This window comes from Lepisma saccharinum, chromosome 2, assembly GCF_977018435.1.
Source record: "Lepisma saccharinum chromosome 2, izLepSacc3.1, whole genome shotgun sequence".
NCBI lineage: Eukaryota > Metazoa > Arthropoda > Insecta > Zygentoma > Lepismatidae > Lepisma > Lepisma saccharinum.
The window spans coordinates 165,584,462-165,599,587 of record NC_139230.1 but is presented as its reverse complement, the minus strand read 5'-3'; positions in this window follow the sequence as shown (position 1 = coordinate 165,599,587).

The following is a 15,126-nucleotide window of genomic DNA, read 5'->3' as shown; positions in this document are numbered from 1 at the left end:
TATTTTAGAAACTCAAAAATGCTATTAAATGCTACAAGGTCTACTTATTCACCTTCATGTAGTGAAAATCTAGTCATCCTTCAGGAGTCAAAGTCATGGGCATATTTAATCACTGGCCATTTGAAATACCATATTTCAGAACTAGCAAGAGAAACATATTAATTTTGATAACATGTCAAAAGTAATTGAATCAAAACCTTCTTTCACTTTTCCAAGCTTGATGTGCACCCTTGTGCAAGGACAAGGTAAACACTTGGAGCCCTAAATGATTCTGTAATCAAATTGAATTAGGTGGGATATGTTTGTTACTAGTTGTACAGTCATGGACACTTCTGGGTTGCAATGATCTCATTGAAAGTCAATGGGGTTGTAACCCAGAAATGTCTGTGACTACAGATCTATCTGGTCAATAATAATGGAAGAATATATGATCCAGAGTTTGTAGTATGGTGGAGTCTTTGCCTTTGTGTAAAGTATTGAAAAGCTTTCAAAGAGGGAAAAAGGAAACTTCAAACAATGTGAAGATGACATTGCCAAACTAATGTGTGTGCGCTTGTGTAACTAATATTACTTGTGTGAGTTTGTGTTGTAGTTAAGCTAAGTATGGCTTTAATGGTGTAGAGTGAAAGTTTTATTATAATTTCTGAAGTCATTGCTGTTATAAGAAATTATATCAAGAAAAGAGTTTGAAAATGGGTATGTGATTTAATGTGCCTAAGACCATTGTCCTGAAGAATAACTACCATATAGTTAAAATTTTGATACATGAATGATAAGTAAATACAAAATGGAATTGCTTGTCATATCTAATAAATGGTAATTTACTATGTAGCTGTATCCAAAACTTCAAATGTGTAATATTTATAAATGGTAACGTAATCTGAAGTTTTGATTTTTCATACTATGTGTAAGTGGATAGCATCACATCCAAGCCAAAACTGCACAAACGTAAAGAAGGCAATAACAGAAAGTGTTATATTTTATCTAAAAGGAAAGGATGTTGCTTCCATATGGAATAAGGAGCTAGTATTTCTGTTATTACACAAATCATGTTGTACAGTGTCATACAATAAAGTGTAGTTTAAATAATTGTATCATGTGCATTTTTAATCAAATGTTCATTATTGTGGGGGTTAAATATGAGACAATAAGTTTTTTAATGGGTATTCATTGTAAAACTTCCTTGTTGGTTTTGGGAGAAGTTTGTAAGTTTCTGTGTTTGACATTGGCTTGTTGCTTAAAGTTGATTGTATGGTTAGCCTAGGTTTTCCTTCACAAACTGATCCTTTAAAACAATGTGCATGGAAAAACAATTAGTAAAATTATACTGTAAAGGAGGAAAGGCAAAGGGTGCATAGTGAAGATTAGGAGACCTGACTAATGAAAACATTTCATTATTATTCTTTCCATTTATTTTGTTATTTATAACCTGCAAGATTTAAGATCCTGAACAATTCCTAGGTACTAAAGAAAAAGTGACTAGACACTTAGAAAACTTTCACATTGAAGTGATGAACCTAAAATTACCTCTATTCATGCCAGTCAAATGCAGGTAGTGCTTGACTTGTATGCAGTTGATCAGTTGGTTTTCAGATGACATGTGTTGTCACTTTGGTGTGAAAACTTCGTAAATGGCAATATAAAATGAAAAATAGCAAAGTAAGCAGGTAAAATAATCTTATAAATTTAATTATACTACTTGGTTAAATGCTCAATCCTGCATATATTAATGAATAAATAACCAATTATTCTTCTCAGTTATAACCATTGAATGTCTTGCCTTGGAGTTTGATTGTGAAAATACTCTTTCAATTTCACACAGTATATTAAACCTTCTGTATAATTAGCTAACCACTTGAAACAAAACAATTAACTGTTGAACATACACAGCTGGCAATTATTAGTCACAAAACTAATTTTTTATGTAAATTTCATTAAAATTATGGATTGTTTCTGTGAAGTATGAAGAGGAAGACATGAAAATTAGCGAGTGTGTTTTAAGAAAATAGAAGTAGATAAAATTTTAAAACACTGAAAAGCATCCAATACAAAACAAATTTATAACATCCCGTTATCATTCTAATCTATTGGAAAAAGTGAACAAGTTGTAATTACCTCCCAATCGTGATTATATCATTTGGAAAAATGTATTTTGTGAATTCAAAATTTTGTCTACATTGGAATTTGTTGCATTTTGATATGTTTCTTGCCATTGGTATTTTAAATGATATAGCCAACATATATTGGTAGCTCAACTAAATTTGATTTTTCTTCTGTAGTAAAACAACAAATGCATGCAGTTTCAACATGATGTATAGCTATGAGTTAGCTTTTTAACCCAAGATTTTAGCTTGGAATATAAGTAACTTGTAAATTTAGATCTGAAAGAACCTCCAAGTCTCATTAATTTATTATGTGTAAGAAATATGAAAAAAGTGAATTAATTTATCTGATATAATGTGCAGGATGATTAATTAAAATTATAAATGAGCACTTTTGCATGAAGTTTGGTCTCCTTACATTGGCTTCATCAGGTGTTAGTGTTCGGATTCACTCTCCCTTCTTGTTTACAAATATACTACTAAATGAATTGTACTGTTTCATTTTTGCCATCCATGTAAGGTTTTTAATGATTTTGTAATGGGTGTCTTGATTCCAGTGTGGACTATTGTAATGACTCCTTGTGTTAATATTCAGAATGTAACAGTATAGGAATAATTTTCAACTTTTTTTAGACACACACAGTAAAGTAATTTAATTCTGCTATTAATATTCATTAAAATAATTGAGAAATGTTGTTTTTTTGTTGTAATTTTTGTATAAAATGAAATTTCAAATTTGTAAATATCATAGCAAAACAGCTGCTCAGAATTTTCTGATGTAGGTATTGTTTTGTACAAAAGTTTATATTTTTGTAGTGAGTATTCAGATCAACACTGGAATCAACCAGTGTCTAGATTATGTTTATTTCCAAATTGGTGATTTTAAACTGCCAAGCTTTAAGATGTATGTGGGTACATTCATTCATTAATTTTTTTAAAAGTGTTTACTCTGATGATAATGGTAGATATGATACATTAAAACTTCTTCAGAAAAATTACTGAACTTTTGTTTTTATTTGCGATTTCTCCTTTTATGTGTGTGTGTGTGTGTGTGTGTGTGTGTGTATACACCCCCCCCCACACACACACACAACATTGCAATCAATGATTGTATGATTTTGGCATTTGGAAACATGGCTTTATTTCCTTTAATCCCATGTGGGATGTAGCACTATAACAAAGGCTCTGTAGGGTACTTTGTCCTTTTCCATCTTTGTAATCTCTCCCCAGGTTTCCTCTCCTCCAGCCTCAACAGTCCTTTTTCCAGATGGTCTTTGGTACACTTCTGTTCACATAAACAGACACACTCGTTTGAGTTAAAGATCAGCTTCTGAGCCAATCGAGTGTACGGTACAGCCGAAGTAAAGGTTTGGAAAGCAACACTCTGCAGTGTTGCTTACCACCAAAGTTTTTCACCAGATACAGAGAATTATCTGACGTGCCGAGTGAAAAGAAACGATTACAGGAGAGCCTTGCATTTTAATTATTAATGCTTCTTCTTCTTCTTCTTCTCCCTTATGCCCACTTAGGCGTCGGGTCCTAATTATTAATGCAATGATGAATTTATGAAATATAAGCTGCATGTTCTGACACTGCAAGAAATAAGATGGCCTGGGAGTGGTCAGATAGACAAGGGAAACTGTACAGTTTTGTACAGTGGTGCTGAAACCAGAGGACACAGGGGTACAGACTTTATAATAAGTAAAGAAGCTAGGAAATCACTAATGGAATTTATACCAGTAAATGACAGACTATGTAAAATTAGACTTAAAGGCAAGTTCTATAACATCTCCATCATCTCTGCTTATGCACCTAACGAGGATGCAGAAGAACTGGACAAGGAAAAATTTTATGACTAGTTGGACTTGTTAAATGAAAGTACAAATAGACATGATATACTACTTGTCATGGGTGACTTCAATGCAAAAATTGGAAGAGAATCTGAAGTCAAAGAAGTGGCAGGAAAGAATTCTTTACATTCAGTCACCAGTGAGAATGGTTGGAGATTAATACAGTACTGTATACAAAATAAAATGCTTGCAAAAAGCTCCCTGCGGAACATACACAAACCAGATAGATCATGTTCTGGTGAACAGCAGATATGCCACATCTGTTATAGACGTTAAAACACGCTGAGAGGCCAATTGTGACAGTGATCACTTCCTAGTCAAATCTATATTGCGGCAACGATTGTCTAATATAGGCAAAATCAAGGGAAAAAGGAGAACTGGTTGGGATATAGAAAAGTTAAAGAAAGACAGCGATAAGAGAGCTTTTCAGGAACAAATACACCAACAATTAAGTGATGAGAATGAAAATAATAGCATTGAGGAAATATGGAATGATATGAAGAAAACTCTGACTGAAACATCAGAAGAGAGATTAGGGCAAAGGAAGAGATTTAACAGAAAAGATTGGTATGATGAAGAGTGTAGAGTACTAATAGGGAAGAAAAATGAGTTACGGAAAAAGATGATTCAAAGAGAAACAAGAGCATCGATGAATGCATATAAAGATGCTAGGAAGGAAGCGACTAAAATCTGTAGGAGGAAAAAGACATTGGATGGAGGAGCGAGTAAGGAAAATAGAGGAACATCAGACAGAGGGTAATACAAGACAAATGTACAAAGCTGTTAGAAATCTTAGTACTGGATATCAACCAAGGTTAAACGTATGTAAAGACAAAAATGGGAAGCTTATTACGGATCAAGCCAAATGTCTGGAAAGATGGTCAGAATATTTTCAGCTCCTCTATAAATCTAAATTTAATATAACAGATAATGCAGATGAAGACCAAACCCAAGTTACAGAATGTGAGGTACAAAGACCATCGTTTGAAGAAGTAAAGTGTGCAATATCAAAATTAAATAATAATAATGCACCTGGAGAAGATTTGCTCCCTGCGGAGATATTTAAAAATGGTGGAGAAACACTTTGGAAGAAAGTTCATGAACTAGTTTGCATGATATGGGATCAAGAGAAAATACCATGTAGTTGGAAATATGGAGTTATCTTCCCCATCCATAAAAAGGATGATAAAAGGAATTGTGGCAACTACAGGGGAATAACACTATTAAATATTGGATACAAAATATTTTCCAATATCCTATATATGAGAGCATCTAAACAGGCAGAAGAAATCCTAGGGGAATATCAATGTGGATTCCGTCCAAATAGATCTACCATAGATCACATCTTCACCATATCTCAAATTATGGAAAAATTCTATGAGCAAAGTATAGATCTACACTTTTTATTTATAGACTATCAACGAGCATTTGATAGCTTACACAGAGCTGGGATCATGAAAGTATTCAAGAAAGTAGGATTTCCAGATAAATTAATAAGATTGATAAAGGTAACCTTGGAAAATACAACAGCGGGAGTCATGGTGCAGGGAGAAGTCTCACCAACCATTAACATAGAAACAGGAGAGAGACAAGGGGATGCTCTGTCCACCCTAATTTTCATTATTGTACTACATGATGATATCAGTCCACTGCAAAAAAGGGGGAGTATATTCTACAAAACAACACAGATACTTGCTTATGCTGACGATATTGTGATAATATCAAGGACACTTGCAGATCTTAAAAACACTTTTTTAAAGATGGATAGTAAATCCAGAGAAATAGGACTATTAATTAATGAAACTAAAACAAGATATATGAGAATGTCCAGATCGCCAGCCAGACGAAACACTCTGGCTTTGAATGTAGGTACATATCACTTTGAAGGAGTACCCACTTTTACTTACCTTGGAGCTCTTCTACATAACAACATAGAAGAAGAAGAGATTGTTAACCAAAGGATACAGGCTGGAAATAGACAGTATTATGCACATACACATTTAAGTCAAAAAACCTCTCTAGGAACACAAAATTAAGACTGTATAGGACACTTATTAGACCAGTTATAGCATATGGTGCAGAATCTTGGAAACTTACATCTAAAGCAGAAAGCAAGGTAATGTGTTTTGAAAGGAAGATATTACGTAAGATCTTTGGCCCCGTTAGGAATGAAGATTGATCCTATAGAATTAGGAATAATATGGAGTTAGAAGGATTGATTCAATATGAACATGTGGTGAGATATATAAAATCTCGACGCTTAAGATGGGCAGGACATCTGATGAGAATGGAAGAGGATATGCTACCACGCCTGGTATTCAATCAGAAATTGTGGGGAACAAGGCCAAAAGGAAGACCGAGGGGAAGATGGATCGATGCGGTTGAGGAAGATTTGAGAAGGATGAATATACACAATTGGAAAAATGTAGCTCAAGATAGAACGAGGTGGAGGAAGATTGTTTGGGATGCCAGAGCCCACCAAGGGCTGTAGAGCAAAAGAAGAAGAAGAGAATGCAATGCAGTGTCCAGTTTTACAAGAGAATGACAGGAAAGAATGTCTTGAGAAACTCAGTATCCCATAACTAATAAAAAAAACTGCCTCAATCCGTTCACTTGGGGAAAAGCTCATATTCATTTGAAAGCAGAAGGGAGTGGGTTATGATTCTATTACACCATTCGCTAGCTTAACATAACAGCTGGCAAGTGTCCCTTCATCAATTTCCCCATATCATCATTTATCATCTTAGTCGTGATTAACTAAAAGTGGAAGAAAAGTGACTCAAACTAGCTAAATTGAAATCAAATTAACATTCAAGATGCGGACGGGGGAAAAAATCCAAAGCAATAAGAATATAAATATCTCTGTAATGGCCTGAATGACGTGACTTCAGGACCACATTTGTTTCTTTCTCTTACCTAAGCATACTGATTTTCTATCATGTCATTGAGCACAAAAGTAGGATAATAAAGTTTGCAAAATCAATACAGGCTGGATGAATACCTTCATAGATTCATGAAAAATCACTCTTCTTCGTCAAATAATTAGTTTTAAAATATAATAATGGGGCATTGACTAACAAAATTCATCGCCACATATCAGAATCCACTGTGTTGACAGATGCTAGAGCATAATGATCATTTAGGGTTGGAAACGCTAATCTTACACAAAAGCACGTCTTCATTAATATACACACACAACATTAACTTATATTCTGTGAGCAATGTGAGCACAGCATAGACACACTATCCGATGAAATGTATTGCTTTCAAATTAATGTAATTAAGAGAAGGGACACCAAAAGTTTGGAACTGGACATGATAAAGGTACAATCTTCAGGAGAAATCACCCGAATAGCATGGTTTCCACATCGCTGCTTGTTTCCATGTCTGTAAAATGTTAGCTTCGTAAGCTGAAATCCTAGGTTTCATTCCCTGTGTGGTAAAGTATTATTTTTTCTCTTTCTGCCAAAGGGGTGCCACGAAAATTATTTCACCGAGCCAGAGCTTTATACTTTGTTGTTCGTGTGGCAAGAAGAAAATAATTATTGAAACGACTATGACTGTGGCAAAATTTTGAGGAAATCCATTGGTGTGAGATCAGGCGAACAGGCGGGCCAGGGGACGGGGCCCGCTCTACCGATCCAGCGCTGTGGGTAGGTATGGTGCAAAAGGGTTTGCACTGTGCCATCAAAATGTGCAGGCGCTCCATCCAATTGAAACCACATGCGATGTCGCACGTTGAGGGGTACATCTTCTAGCAGCTCTGGAAGGACTGATGCAAGAAAGGTGCGATAGAGGCGGCCATTTAAACGTGGTGGCAGCAGGTATGGACCGATAATCTGTTCATCGATGATACCTGTCCAGATATTCACTGCAAATTGGGTCTGATGGTGCACCTCGACTACTGCATGTGGATTTTCATAATCGCACACATGGCTGTTTCGGAAATTGAAGATGCCCTCACGGATGAATGATGACTCGTCCGTGAAAAGCACATGGCGCCTAAAACGGGGATCGTCGGTACAAAACTGCAACAGTCGTTGACAGAATTCCAAAGGTCGTGGGTAATCCCCAGCCAGCAACGCGTGGACTCGCTGTGGATGATAGGGATACAGCAGATCATCATGAAGGACACGCCACACTGTCGACTGTGATACTCCCACTGCACGTGCAATGCTACGGGTGCTAGTGGACGCTGTGTCGTCCACGCGAGCAAGGACGTCCTCCTCGACGGCTGTGGTGCGCACATGTCTTGGGTGACCGACATGATGGCCTGCACGTAACACACCCGATTCACCAAGGGTACGGTGCACGTTCGAAAACAACCTGCTGTTGGGGTGTCGCCTGTCCGGATACTGTTCACGATACAGCCGTGCAGCTGCTCGACCATTACCATCTGCAATTCCGTAGACAAAACGCATGTCCCTCAGTTCTACAAATGTGTAGCGTTCCTAGGGTTTGGTGAGGACAGTGCCAATTGTGGAATACTGTACTCCAGTGCACAGGTGGCACACACACACACACTGGTCACAACGGCTTCGAAACAACGTACTCTACTGTCGTACGTCAAGCACACCACCACCGCACCGGCTCTTTCACTGACACGCTCCCTGATGCTGCACTTCCAATCTGGCACTGTGTATGCAGAACAGATGCCTGCAGCCTACACGTCCGCACGGCTCTGTGGTACAATCAGCTGACGTTCCTGAGCCACCCGTGCCTGTGCTCTTCACTACCCGACCACTGCCGTCAGGTGGGGCCATGTACTCTGGGGGCTTGTCATCATGGAACACATGTAGCGTCCTTCATTCTTGCCCCATTCACCCACAACACGTACTTCGTCCGTCTTGCTCGAGCCGACGGGGAGCACTACCTACGATAGTGTGGTGTTTGTGTACACCAATGTGGGGTGACCCAGCAGTTGAACAGACGTACATACCCCCACGTAGCTTCATTCCACGGCTGTCCCATGCAGTTTGTCTGTCCAGCCTCGCTCAGCCCGGTCTCTCACCCACGCGGCAGTGTGAGGCCACGGTTGGTTTTCGGAGTGGAAGGCTGCGGCCGAGGAGGGACTCGAGTTGTTCGGCTGGGGTTGGGCTCGGAAGCAAGCAGCCGCGTCAGGTCTGGGAATGGTGGACCTGGTGATCGGGCTGGACACTTTCCGACCTCGTCCATTGGTGTCGTCCACCATATGGAGCGGTGGGGTCCGTACGACACTCCAGCAGCCTCTCGCCCCCTCCCTCCCAGCGATGTGCCTCCGCCTGATTGGGCCCCATCACGACGTTTGTAACAACGTCTGTGTGGGGTACGTGGTCCTATCTGCACGTGCACCTTTCATTGGCAATAACCTCCTGTGCCTGTAGTTGCTGTGTTTGTCTGTGTGACATACCCTCGGTGCTGCTACGGGGAATCCCACGTTCCGCATTTGTTGTCTCCTTGGCAGGTACCATTCCCCGTGTGGTCCTCTTTCTCTTTTGTTGCACCGTGCTTTGTTCTTGCTGCGGTGTCTCCCCACTGTGTTTGGGGACTCTCCATGCGCTGCACCGCCAGCGCCGCCATTTCTGCCCCAAACCATGTACGCGTCTGTTGCCTGTCGAGTGTCACGGACCACTTTGCTTGCATTCTCGGTGTGTTTCTTTGTCCTACGTCGTCCTCCCGTGGTTCTGCAACCCCGCACTACTTTTCTCGACTGCACTGCTTCAGTCATGGTGTTTGTTTCCCGCTGTGCAATTGTTACTTCATGCTTCATTGCTTCTTTTGTCCCTACCGTTGTCGATCGCTACCCTTTCCCTTCACTTGTCTTGCGGGACACTCCTATTTCTTTTGAGGAACCCCGTGCGCATGCGTTGCGCAGCTGCCGCCTGGTGTTTTTCGGATGGGCGACTTTGGTGTTCCTTTTGACTTCTTTTGTTCCGCCTTTCTATCTTCACTGGTACTGGCTGTACAACGGTGTGAAGTTCATTTTCACACGTTTTCGTTGTTGTCTAGCTCCTCACGGAGGCATCTCTCGGCAAAGTGGAAGGGGCACTTTCGTCTCTATTTCATGGGAGGTATCTGTGGTTTTCGTTTGTACCCTACCTTTGGAATCACCCTGTATATACTATAGTATATACAAACACGCACACACATACTTTCAACTTCATGAGTTTTATCTAGAACAGTAAAGTCAACACACTACAAAAGATTGTAGGGAAACCTTTGAGAAAGCCGAAGTGCTTGGTGCAAATACAACCAGTGATGCTTAAAATCGTACGTAATGTTACTTTAGCATTTATTAAATGATCCACCTACGCTTCCTTTCCTTTACTTATAAGCTCGATGGAGTGGTGGCAAAATTATATAAATAAATAAACGAAACGAAAGTAGAAGGTATTCGCATTGTAACTGAAAGTATACGGTTATTGCGTAAGGTTAGCCAGAGGGTATACGGCGTATGTATATAACCGTATACTCTCGACTAGAGCCCTGGTTGTTCAGCAGTAACTTCAATTGATCCAACACTTCTTAGCAGTGGCGGCTCGTGGTCTGGCTCTATGGGTGTGCACTTCAGTCTATCGTCCAGAAGTGTTATACCATCCCTGTGAAATACTCACACCCGTTCTTGCGTACATAATGAAGCTTAATATATTGGCAACCCAAGTTTTGATCACCTTTAACTGAAAATGGAGCTATGACAGAGTTATACGCAGGGCTCGAAAAATCCAGGTCGCCATGGCGACTAAAAATTTCAGTCTGGCGACTGTGATCTTTTGCTACAATATGTACGAAATTTTGATGATTCAAAGGTCAAATTGCAGTACAGCGTAAGTTAGTAAATTATTATTAATTTTTTTATCAACTTTGTGAACATTCCACAGAGTCCGTAACAATTTCTTACCCTTTGTCCCCCAACACCCCATTTCCTGCTTTCTCAAATGATTTAGCGATGTTTCGAATACCGTGATGCTCAGCATCTTATACAGTGTGTTTCAAAAGTCGCACAACCCAAACTTTGGAAATGAAAACCGTAAGAGATATTTACACCGGGTTTTCTGCATTATAAAGTCTCATCCATTGAGATATTTTTCAATGCTTAAAATTATCAGTTTACTTCGTACAGAAAAATATATAAATTAATAACTGATGGAAAGCAGCATTCAAATTTTTCCAGAAATGAACTTCTGAGTAAGAAAAATATGTAAGAAATTATCGAAGGGTCATAATTAGACATTGATGACTGATGCCATGTCAGTCTTGTCATTTGCGACAATCTATCCCATCTTGTTATTGTTTTTATCTTTGTTTCTACTTTGTTGTTTCAGTGTAAAATTGCCAAATAAGACTGTATCTGAAACTCTGAGTAAATAAATAAATATTGGTCATGTGCAACATTTGATGAATATTTGACTGGCGATTTTATGGGTTGAGTGAAAAGTGCCATTTTTGAGACATATCTCCATATATGGCAACACTTGCAGGTCGAAATATTGCCAACAGTCGCATGCAAGATGTGTCTAAGTATTGCCTATACATTTACGTGAAAAATCGTAAATCAAGATTTTGTGCCGAAATTGGACTCTTCAGAGAATCCTAGGCTGCCCCTGGTTACATTGAATTCTCTTCGCTCACTTTCGCCGCTACTCTGCCTGTTTTTTTTCTTTTTTTTAATTGATTCAGCATGGCGTATTCATTGGAGCAGTGCGTGTGTCTTGCTGAAGAGTATTTTACTACTCATTCTTACACTCATGTGCAAGAGGTTTTCCAACAAAAATCCCCTGCTTCTGCTGTACCTCACAAAGCTACTGTTTTACAACCAGTCAAACATCAACAAATGATCCCACAAATTGTTTAAGAGTTGGTATTTATTGTTGAAAATCAGTTCTCCGATGTTTTCAGCAAATTAACAATGTTTTTTTTTCAAATAATGTAATTGCTTTTATTTAGATAAATGCTAACATAAATTTATGAACCCAGTGATAGCCTACAGGATTAGTTTAGTGCAGAAAACCCGGTATAAATATCTCTTACGATTATCATGATATACATTTTCAAAGTTTGGATTGCGCGACTTTTGAAACATACTGAGAATGCATAATTGCTAGTAGGTGGTTTCCTGGCGCCTGATTTTCAGAGCTGGCGCCTAGCTTTGAAGACAATTTTTCGAGCACTGGTTATACGTATTTCATGATTTTTTTAACACGAATTTTTTTACAAATTTCAAATATTTCGGAAATTATCCAGCCAATCACGAGAAGAGCGATGTTATTGTGCAGTATGTAATAATTCAGCATTCAATAACCTGACAAAATCACTCAAAACATAGAAATACCGATCTACAATATCAATACTATTGTCGATTTGCAAAATATTTCGTAAAAACTTGCTCCCCGGCTCTGCTGATATTAATGAACAAGGAGAATAATAACATTGGCGTACACCAAAGAAGCCGATCCAACTACCACATGGACGAAATCAGTTGTAATCTATCTAGCTGTTGTTTATTTCTAATGACAGGCTGATCAAAGCAAGCAAATCAAGCGAAATCAAGAGAATTATAAATGTTAAAGCAAATAACAGTACTCTCTAAGTTCACACTGTCTTGCTTCGTAATCGTACTTCAGAATTTTCCTTCTCTTCCGCCGTATCCATATATTACTATAGCCTGACAAGTTAAGTCCCGATATGCGCAGATCGCTGCGGAGCACTTCCTATTACGTCATCCTCCCCACCACTCTTCTACGTACTGGTCTGGCCTTGAGAGTATGAGTGGTGCCAACTCAGCAAAATTAAGCTAAAAGAAATATGACAAACTATTTTTACTGTGTAGATTGTCGGTGCCAGCTCATATCAGTTTATCAGTGGTTCATTTGATTTAATCCGGTCTTTGAAAATGCGTGCGGTGCGCGGATCGTAAACTGTAGTATTACGCACGCGCATTAACGTTTATAACGAAGAAAAACTACTGGGCGAATGACTTCATTTTCTGAATGCGACATCGAGCAGTGGCCTGGTTTTTTTTTTAAAGCCGAGGGGAGTGGGGGATATTTTGTTTATCGTACAACAATCACTACGAGAAGGCAATCTGATAACATGCTTGCCTGTGTTCTTTTTTAAAGCATTGAAATGTTCTTGCTCTTTACTCTTGGCTGCATATTTTTGAAATGCAAAAATCAAATCAAGCCGGGTCCTACGAAATCCACAATCTGCTCTGGAAAGCCCCTTAGAGGACGGGCCAGATAAATTGTTTACAATGTTGCAACATATTTGCGAAATCAGAAGGAGTTATATAAACTTAAGTATAATGTTGTCGAGTCCACAAGCGCCGCCACGGGAGTATCTAAATGGATGGTTTCTCAAGTTTTAAAAGAATTGGATTGGATTGATTTGTTGTTTTAAGTCCACTTTATGCACAGTAAGGCTAATCGGGACTGAACCTACAGTTTAAAGTGGGATCCGAACCACTATGTGCCTACACCGGGAATCGAACCCGGGACACCTTGATTACAAGGCGACGACGCTACCACTGCGCCATCGGGGAGGCCAAGTTTTAAAACAAGGAAAAGAGTCGTTGGCGAAAGGTGAACTGAATTTCTGTACTCCGACAGGTAGAAAACAGCCCAGGGAAAAGCGAATACAAATTTCGTTGAAAATCCTCAGACCATTCCGCTCCCTGCAGGTTGCAACACTGCGAACCAACGTCGCTGCGGAGAATGGAGTGGGGAAATGTGGTGTGAAATGCGCAACAGCTATTTGCAGCGTCTTGTTTATAAACTTGCTAAGTTATACAGTTGCTACAGGCTTTGTAGCTAACTTCCCTCAAAAAATTCAATAACGTTAAGTCTGGTTTCGCTATGTACAGTTTCCCTATTCATCATGAAATCAAACACTTTGCACTGAAACAGGAACGACCTTTTGACAGCGTTAAATAATTTTGTAACGCAGTAACAGCCACACAATGCAAAACAGCTGACTATTTTATGCACGCTGCTCCTCCGCGGGTTGATAATTCGGCTACTGCGCCACAGAGGCCGTTTATTTTGACCAAGATTCACGAAGCAAAGGCATGCTTAAAACACCCGATTTGGTTTCAGTTGCCCTCCCCCTCTCCTCCTTTTCTTCCCCTATTATGCTCGGGACAATATACCATCGAAATTTCCCTTTCATAAAAAAATCCCTTAATTTGCGATGATGTATGGGTTGCATCGACTGCGTCACACGATCTCCAATGGAATGGGTTTGCAACACTACATTCGCTCGCACACAGATCGCTACGTTCACAGCCTTCCTAAATGATGCAACCTCCCCTCACACGGCGCTCAAGCCAAAACACCCAATCAGCGTCCTCTACGCGTCTGCTGCAACAGCGTCATAGCGAGCGAAACTACCATTGTGTTTCAGCCCCGAGCGCGGCTCGGTCTACGCGGGTTGATATCAGTGATCGCAGGCTTCTCCACCATCTCTCTTGGTGGAGCGGCGTGGAACACTTGATGTTTCGAAGGAGATAGCGTTCAATAAATAAGTATAATAATAATGATTTGCATTACAGACTTATTTTGGGTGTGCACGTGCGAATAGGCAGAAGCCGCTACTGCTTCTTAGTCATGCACCAGCTGGAGGCACATAGCCTAGTGGTTCGGATCCCACTTTAAACTATTGGCCCATTCATTAAAAGACGACGACGTTACCACTATGCCATCAGAGGGCCGGTTTTCGTTAATTGCCCATGGCTCAATGGAATAAATGTTTTTTTTTATTATAAATATTATCATACTGTAGATACCTAATAAAAGTTGATTGCTACGTAGGTATTGATGGCTAAAAGTGTTTCATATTTTCTTTGTTTACAACATCGCACCCCCTCAGCACCCCTATATGATTGATCCTGGCGCCGCCGCTGGTAATCATATAAGGTTTTGTCGCTAATCAAAGGGTGGGCTTTCCTGTTTGGCGTCCCCTCCCCTCCCGAGGGCTTAGTCAACTAGTCGCCCGAGTCTCTCGGCCCTTACGCCGCCCTGTGACCCATTGTGAGCAGTAGAAAGAAAAGGCACCGGTTTTGTGTTTTCGGAAGGTCGCCGAGACGAGAGGGTGCACTAGGATTTTGCCCGGTGTCCCGGTGGGCCAGTCCGGCCCTGTCACGTAGTACTCCGGCAGTCTGTTTATTTATACAGCATATTTGCAGAAGATAGAATTCAACT